Consider the following 9,953-nt stretch of genomic DNA (forward strand, 5'->3'; position numbering starts at 1 on the left):
AGCTTGGGTCAGCAGGTGGTGTGGTGGTTGAGGTGCTGGATTCCCATATGGCCAACTACATAAGTCCAAGACCCAGCAGCCTGAAAATCACAGCAAATAAATGGATAAGTAAGTAAAAAAGAAAAAATTTTTAAAAATGTTCTGTGGACCCCTTTACCTTCTAAGTAACACAATCTATCTTCAACTGTAATTTTTAATACACACAATAATTTATAATAAAGGGGTAGCTATGTTAATGTGTACTCTTATCTACACCATCTTTCTACTTAAATACTCTGTAAGTAAGTTGGGATTCACAGACAGGAAAATGAGAAGTCATTGCATAGAAGAAAGTCAAGAAAAATGAAAAAGCAAAGGTAGAGAGAAACTAAACTAACAGATGGATCTTTTCTGTATAAAATAACACAAAAATGTTAATCGAAGTGTAGATAACAAGTCACTGTAAATTATAGTCTATCAATGTTGAGACAAAAATGAGGACATGTGGTGTTCTTGTGAGTGAACCAGGCCTTACATATAAGTGTGCTTTCAAAACAATTCAGCATGTTTTTTTTTTTATTTATTTTATTTTATTTATTTATTTATTTTGGAGAGGTTTTTGCTATAGGGTGCGTGCACTCGACAGAGAGAGAGAGAGAGACAGAAAGCGAGAAATCAGCCCCCCCAGGGGGGATGGTCACGCCGCAATCCCTTCTCCTCTATTTTCCTCTCGGATCTTGGGCATGCACGCACACACGCCCGGTGTGAGTTTTAAGCCACCGGGTCCGGGACGCAAACCGCGGTCGACTACAAGGGAGTCCAGCGACATAGCCATTATGCTAACTGCTGGTTCCCAACAATTCAGCATGTTATAGCAAAGGATAGAATACCAATTAAGTGTCACCAGGAATATACCTCTTATCACAGAATAAATCACATATCCAAGAAGGCATTCAGCCTCAGCTTCTTAAAAACCCTTGGAGATGGTATTCTTCCTTAGGAAAAGGGTAATAGGAAATGGGCTGGAAAAATAAACAGTAGTAAAATTGGCTAAGAGAATCTGTGAAGTAAATCTCTGGATAATTTTAGAGAAGAGAACAATATTATAAATAATCTAAGAAATTTTCATGGCATAGGTTTTTAAATTTGTGGTAGCAAAAAAACACTTTTAATATGAGGATGGCAATAATATGATACAGTTATTTAAAATTAGTGTAGTGACCAGAAGGTGGCATGGTGGTTAAGGGACTAGACTCCCACATGGCCATTTGTAGTTTGAATCTAGACCTGGTAGTTTGAAAATCACGCTGAGTGGGACCAGCAGATGGTGTGAAGTTTACATCACTGGACTCCCACATAGTCGACCATGGTTTGAGTCCAGATTCAGGTCCTTGAAACTCACCCTGGGCATGTGTACATGCATGCCAAAAATCCTGAGAGATGAATGGAAAAGAAGGGATTGTGCATCGTTCTCTCTCCTGACAGGTGATTTCTTGCCTTCTGTTGCTGTCTCTCTCTGTCTCTATGGTGAGCGCATGCACCCTATAGTAAAAAATCTCTCTAAAAACAACAACAACAACAACAAAAATCTTGCTGGGTGCATGTACATTCATACCCAAAATCTCAGGAGGAGAATGGAGGAAAAGGAATTGTGGCATGGCCATCCCCTCTAGGGGGTGATTCCTCACCTTTCCTCTCTGTCTCTCTGTCTGCCTAGTAAGTGCATGTGCCCTATAGCAAAAACCTTAAAAAAAAAAAAAAAGAAAGAAAAAAATCCAGCAGTATCACTCCATTGATTACATAACACTTGGTCTTACATATTTAAAAAGACTTTGATTGTACTAGTAGATGGAGCAGTGGTTAAGGTCTTGAATCCCATATGGCTAACTCCACGTTTTAAGTCCCAGACCCAGCAGTTTAAAAAACACTCCAGGTTGGGAACCAGCAGTTATCGTAATGGCTATGTTGCTGGACTCCCACGTAGTTGACCGTGGTTCACGTCCCGGACCCGGTGGCTTAAAACTCACACCAGGCACATGTGCGTGTGTGCCCAAGATCCCGAGAGGAGAATGGAGAAGAGATTGCAGCGTGACCATCCCCCCTGGGGGATGATTTCTCGCTTTCTGTCGCTAATGTCTCTATCTGTCTTTCTGAAATACACCTAACACTAAAAACTCTCCAAAAAAAAAAAAAAAAAAAAACACTCCAGGTTCATGTGTATGCATGCCCAAAATCCCAAGAGGAGAATAAATAGAAGAGATTGTAGCTTGGCCTTGCTCCTGGTGGGTGATTTTTCTTTTTCTCTCTTTTTTCTGTCTCTTTCCAGTGAGTGTGCACACACCCTATAACAAAATCAAAAAAAAAAAAAAAAGAAAAGAAAAAGAAAAAAGGAAATAAAGGACTTTTATGTTCCATGTCTTACGTTTAGCAAATATAGCAAATAGCCTTGTTTCTTTCATTGAAGCTGAACAAAACTTTATTACTTTCAAATTCACATGCTGTTAAAAAGAGGAAAAACTATGGGGTAAGTTGGTGGGGCCGTGGTTGGACTCCCGCATGATCGAGATGTGTCCCAGATGCAGCGACTGAAAATTCATGCTAGTCATATATGCATGTGTCCCAAACCCTAAAAAGAGATTGGAGGAAAAGGGATTGCAGTGTGACCATACCCCTTGGGGGTGAATTCTCACTTTTTCTCTGTCTCTCTCTCTCCAATGACTATACATATGCTCTATAGCAAAAGTTTCTCAAAAAAAAAAAAAAAAAGAGAGAGAGAGAGAGAGAGAGAGAGAGGAAAAGCTATAGATAATTTGCTTTTCAATCTGTGGATATTAAAATATTAAAAAGATCTAAATTCTTTTACAATTAGAGTAAATAAATTGTGATTTGGTCTAAAATTACGTTTAAATTCAGCGAAACTGTTTCTACATATTTTGGCTAGCATATCCCACAATAGTTTCAAATGGATTAGTTACCCAATCTGATATATCATAATACATAGAAATTTAAATCCAATCACTACATCTTCAGAATAAAAAGAAATACCTATTCCCAAATTAGTATCTTTTTTCTTTGGAGAGGTTTTTGCTACAGGGCGTGTGTGCTCGCCAGAAAGACAGAGAGGACAGAGAGATAGAAAGTGAGAAATCACCTCCGGGGGGAGGGGGGAATGGCCACACTGCAATCCCTTCTCCTCCATTCTCCTCTCAGGATCTTGGGCATGCACGTACACACGCGTGGTTTAAGCCACCAGGTCTAGGACTTGAACCGCAGTTGGCTAAATGGGAGTTCCGTGACATAGCCATTACGCTAACTGCTGGTCTGCCAAATTAGTAATGACTTCCTTCATTTCAGTAAATTTTATCTGATTCCATATCATTTACCTTTTCAAGTATATATGAAAGATATGTAATACCCATTCACAATATTTCAATCTTTTGTGCATTGATTGGTAGAATTTTAAAAAATAAAACAGAAGTAAATAGAATAGTGTCTGTTTGAAACCATAGTCTTTGAGAACTGTGAAAGTTTTTCAAAATCGAAATGGAGTTTTTTATGTTAATCCTAAATAAACCAAGCTGGAAAGGCCATAGAAGAGTTGTTTGCTCCTACTATCATGCCTGATAATAAGAACTGTCATTTAATGGGCTCTGTGAGAACCTCAATAGTGCACAAAGACCACTGCAACCTGCTGTAAGGACTACTCCTGCAAGGATATCTGCCCCACAACTGCCAGTTCCACTTTGTACTGACCACCCTCACTTGGTATTGATTTTCGTGGCCAAGGATAACTGCTCCAATACAAATGGTATAATGCCTCTCCCTCTTCTCTTACCACATAGTTATTGTCTTTAAAACCAGTTGGAGGACTTTATGACCTTGATGAGCATGTTTGGAGCTGCCCGACAGGTTCTTTCAGGCTGTGTACCAGTGCACTCCTCAAACTTATGCCCAAATAAAGTCCTTTTGTTTTGCATCACATGCCTCCATTTACTTCTTTTAAAGTTGGAGTCAAATTTCCTCCTAGTCTAAGATAAGTTGTTAAACAGCTATAGCGGGACCAGCAGTTAGCGTAGTGGCTATGTCCCTGGACTCCCACGTAGTAGAGGGCGGTTCCCGTCCCAGACCTGGTGGCTTAAAACTCACGCTGGCCGCGTGTGCGTGTGTGCCCAAGATCCCGAGAGGAGGCTGGCAAGCGCACACGCCCTATAGCAAAAACCTCTCCAAAACAAAAACAAAAACAAAACAGTTATTGCATTTTTTGCTGGAAATAATCATTCAAAGATGTATTCTTAATTTTATTATTAAAGTTCTTTACAAAAATTCAACACAAATCAACTCCGTTAATTTGTGGAGATTTTGGTAAAAATTCTCAGAGACTAACTATAGTTCATTAATGGAATGAATTGCCAAAATACCTGTTGTAATTTTTTAAGTTAGTTATAACCAGCACTGCCAATAATCCATAGCTGACTTCCCATCTGTAACAGAAGAAATGACTTCAAAAAGGGAAAATTCTTTTCCCTAAAATAATCCTTAGGTATTTCAAATATAGACAACACCTTCATATTTATTATCAAAAATTTAAAAAATAACATTTTTTCTATAAGTTTTTATTCTCTGTGAACCTTACAAATGCAGAAAATAAAATCACATTATCCAAAGGAGATTTCCACCACTTGTAATGAAAATTCATTTTGACCGCAATTTTTCATAGTTAATTTATTACATCTTTTGCTGTGTCTTCAGTTATTCTTTAAGCAGTATCTTTGCTTGACAAAAAGTAAACATTATCTTAACTTGGCTTTCTTTGGTCAGTGTACCAAAATTATTCTACATAGCTGGTCCCAAATAATGTGAAGGTCACTATTTCATGATCTTGTATGCATAGGTAAGACTCAAACAAAAAATCTTATACTTCTTTAAGAAAAAAATAAAATATATACCAATATATATTTTGAGATCTCATTTACCTTGACCCTGTTTCTCCTTCTTTGTCTGGTTAACTAACTTTCTAACCAAAAATCATCAATTCTGTTGTGACACCACTTTTTTTGGTTAAACCACAACTCAAAATAAATCCGGGATCCCATCTTCTCTGCATCTTCTATCTAATATGAAAACACCAGTAGAATAATCTCAGCTTAAATATTTGTTCCTGAATCTCAAGGAAATCCCTCAGGCTATTTGCTAGCTCTGTTAAATTTTTCTAATCTTGTCAGCTCTTATTTTTCTGCCCAGTTACCTTCATTTATTATATTTACCCTATACTTCAGCTCTCATACCTGCCTGATTGATTTCCTTATGGTTTCACTGATTAAAGAGAAATTTCACATTTCTTCTCCAGCCGTGAATCTCCTTGCCTTCTTAGATGTATGCCACCCTGCTTTCCTTCCTTCCACCCGTGAGAGCTGCCAGCGCACTGGGCTACATCCAATCTCATTAGCCAGAGCCTTTTCTCTTCTATTGCACCTAATTCTGTTTACTACTCATTTTTTACCTCTACGTTATTGCCACTGGCACTGTCATGAACAATAATGGATATCCTTAAAAAAAAAAAAAAAAAAAACCAACACCAAAAAAATATCTTAACCCCATTCTCTCTCTAGGTTGGTTTCCATTTCTGTTTCAATTTATACATTCTCTGGATAATTGGTTTTTATCATTTCCCTCCCCTCTACTCCTTCCTTGGGACTACATCAACTAAGATTTTTGTCAACTTACCATGAAAGCTATTCTTGTCAAGCCAAAAAATAGTGTCCATGTTGCCAAATTAAACTATCACTTTATTTCTCCCCTTATGTGATTTACCAGTAACTATCAATGCAACTGATAAATCTCTCATGGAACTCTATTTTTCTCTTTGCTTCTCTTTGCTTCTCTCATTTGCATTTCTGTCAGAACCTTCATTCTCAGCTTCATGCAAGATGTTCTACTCCCTGAAACTGCCAAACATGGATACCCCAGGCTCATCTAGTCCCTTCTTTAAATGAGGCTTATAATGCTATTTCAACATTTAATAGTACTCCCCAGATCTCACTCTTGCACTCCTACAATTATCTATTTGACATCTTAGTTTATATACCTCATAAATCTTTCTCATTTAACATATGCAAAATTGTGCTTTTGATTTCCCTTACCCAAAGAGCTGCTTCTCCAGCTTGCTGTCTTAGCAATGACATCACCATTCTTTCATTGCTAACGCCAAGATGTTAGAGTAATTTCTGTCTTCTTTATTTCTTTCATGCTTCATTCATCCCATTAGAAAATGCTTTTAGCCCTAACCTTAAACACATATTCAAATGGAATCACATTTTACCATTTCAATCACTACACCTCCAAACATTGTGGCTCATTTTGTAAAATGCAAAATCTCTGCATCTGCTTTAATTAGCTTTACCTGTATTACAAGCCACTCTAAAACTGAGTGTCTTAAAGTAATAGACAATACTATTTAAAAATCCACAGTTCAACCAGAGTTCTGCTCATCTGTGCAAGGTTCACTGGCTCTCACCCTGGTTCTCTAGCATCCCAGGATTGTCAGCTGGGGAAACTGTGTGGACTAATCTCTGGCCCATTGACTCTCTTCCTTTCTAGCACGCTAGCCTGAAACTTGTTCTGATGACACCTGGCGATGTTCTAAGAGAGAAGATCCATGAAACACCTAATTAAGGCCTAGGAAACAGAATCTGATGCCATTTTACTGCATTTGATTGGTCAAAATAATCTATAAAGGCAACCAAAAATCATGGTAGAACAAAACTACAAAATGCTTTACTATTTTTCACGTCATAAAGGCATGTGGCAAGATGGACAGTAATAATTATAACATTTTTACATTCAATTTACTATATCATTTCATTCAGAATAAAATCCAGATATTCTAACTCTGGCTGATAGAGGACCTTTCTAATATGACTACTTCCCACTTTTTCAAATTCAACTTTAGCACTCTTCTTGCACTCCAGCTCCACTGAGCATACTCCTCTCTCAGAGACCCTATCTGCGATCTTCCATGCAGCCTGTGATGCTCTTCTCTCAGATTCCTTGGTTCTTTCCTCTCTGTTGAACTTTCTATTCCAGTTAGAGCTATTCTGAATCAGCTATTCGGAAATGTCACATACTCTTCTTCTTCCCTCTAAACCTGCCTAACTATTCTTGCTGGGACCTATTATTTAGTTTTGGTTTGTCTGTTCACTTGAGGGACATCAGCATCATAAGAACAGAGCCTTTGAATGCTTTGTTCACTGACTCATCCCCAGTACTGATCGATAAAAATATAATGGAAGGTACATGTGTAATTTAAAATGTTCTATTAGCCACATTAGTAAAGGTAAAGAGAGATTTGTTGTAAGTACTAAGATATTTTATTTCACATTTTTCAAAACTAAGTCTTTGAAATTCAAAATATATTTTACATTTATGCACATCTTAAGTCAGACAAAGACTCCATAGCCACATGTGATTAGTGACTACCACTCTGCACACCACAAATCTACCTCATTAGAGTTCCATAATCTTAGTCATTCTTATTTTAATCCAAGCAGTCTACGCACAAGTAGGCCAAGTGAAATTGAAGGGAAGTTCTGTGGCCAAACTGAAACTACTAATTCTACAGATTTACCCAGTTCCAGTCAGGTCTTACTACTTTCTTCACTTCTTTATCACATTGTCTCTGAAGGTTTTAGTGCATGTCCCTCCAACTTTATCTCAATGTTCTTGAATGCTTTACTATTTCTCTAGTTTCCTTGATCTCATTGCTCTTAACTCTTTTAAGTGAAGAGTAAAACATTCAAGACCACTGAGATAATGACTGTAGATAAACAAGAAAAAAAAAAAAACACAATACAAAGGATCTCAAGTGAATTATCATTCTTTTTTCTTTGTTCACAAAAGTAATATATTAACTCCTGAATGTAGTTAGTTGCTATGGCCAGATGTTGAAAAAATCAAAACCTAGTTTTTTTTCAACCCTTTTTCTTTTCATTGTAGTGTTCTTATGGTCAAAAACCTGTCATGGATTTCTATATTCAAGCCAAAGCTTAACAAACTCACGTTTTCCTTATCTCCAGGTAATCATACATTCTAGTCATTTTGCCTGGAAAGTTCATTCTACTCTCTCCTTCTAGCTTCATCCTTCTAGTGTCAGATTAAAAATCACCTCTTAAGAGAAGTCTAAATTAGACCAGCCTTCCTATGACATGCTCTCTAACATTCACCTTCCTTCATAGCCCTTACCATGATTGTAAATGCATAATTATTGAACAATTCATTTTTAAGCACAGAATCATGCTGCATCTCCAGCATGGAACACAGATATTGACTTAGAGAAAATACTCAAAACACCAAGTAATGGATGAAATGCCTGAAAAAAATGTGGTTGCTGAATACATGGAATGGGAAAATTTAGAGCTAGAGGAGATCACCAATATCATGTAATATATTTTTTTTATTATGGGGTATATTTTTTATTTTTTCATTTTATTTTCTTTTATACACTCAATCACATTATTATCTGGCTTATAAAATGGATATTTCAACAGGTGAACATTTCTCCCTAGTACACTTGATAAAACTACAAAATATCTTAAACAGATAATACCACATTTCTTTGTGCCATTAATGCTTTGCCTCCCTATTTTTCTTCTAAATGGCCTTCCTCAGATCCTCCTCTTTTACACACACTGTATCTGGTATTTACATCCATATACTGTGTTTCTAGATCTTTTAGTCAATTACTTTCAATAATAGAGTGTGGACACTTGGTATATATTATTAATGTTCAGTTCCTTCATTTAAGCTGGTATTCTAAATGGCATATTCTAGTCTGTCCAGTTGCTAAGAATAGAAAACACAGGAGTCTGGGTAATTTAAAGGAATAGGGGCCTATTTGCTTCACATATTAGAGGTCCACGGACTAGGGGCCACATCTGGAGGAGGGTAGAGGAGTCTCTGTGGTCATGTCTCTGTCTCATTCTTTCTTCTTAAAAATCTACCAGGAGGCGATCATTGGGGGATCTACGTTAATGATCCTAGCTTCTAACCTTCTCTTAAAGACTCCATCTTTCAACATCATAGCTCAACTGAATTTTCACCCTCTTAATTCCATTATAGCCAAATCTCAACTCTTGAATTTTGTGAGGACATTCAAATTATAACATGATAACATTAGAAAATTCTGTACACAAGTAACACATGCACACATTTAACTTATTTGACTGCTTATTTGTACCTGAAAAGCTTATTAACTTACAAGTAAGTACAGTATAAGAGGGAAAATGCCACAGGGCAGGGTCCAGGGCACCATGAGAAAAGCTGAGCAGATGGCCGGGGGAGATGTCATGCTTCATTATTAAGCATCGTGTGACCTTCAGGCACTCTGGACCTTAAATTTATTCTTTGAAAAATGACTTAGCTGGATTTTATCTCTATGAGACCTTATTTTATCAATTCGAAAATGCACTATTTTCCCCACATTTTAACCTTTCTGAAATTGAGACGCATCTTACAATCAATGCATTTTACATCCCTGTCAAGTGTGGTTGTGAGTGACATAAACAAAATAAAAAAATCTTCCCTTGATACCTTCTGGAAGGATCAAGAAAGCACAAACACTAAAGCATTTTAGATTCTGTGAAATACAGGGACTTTGAGCCATAAAATTCTGTGATTCTAAGTCATTTCTTTTACTACCCATTTCCTAACATTTTAAATCACTTTAAATTAAAAGATAAACATTTATAGAATCATGTTTCTTTGTGTGGATCACTGACTTGATTTCTGTTAATCTTTTTGTAGCTCAAAATAGCCAGGATGTTTAAGTTTATAACTGACATAAAAATATTTTTAATATGTTTTCATACATGATTAGCTCAAATGCTACTGAAATAAACATATTTACCCCAAAACATTCTTTTTTGCTTAAAGAAATACTCCTCAACCTAGCATTCTACAAAGAAGAAACTTCATTTCCC

The sequence above is a fragment of the Tupaia chinensis genome, unplaced genomic scaffold, assembly GCF_000334495.1.
Source record: "Tupaia chinensis unplaced genomic scaffold, TupChi_1.0 Scaffold000478_3, whole genome shotgun sequence".
Lineage (NCBI taxonomy): Eukaryota > Metazoa > Chordata > Mammalia > Scandentia > Tupaiidae > Tupaia > Tupaia belangeri.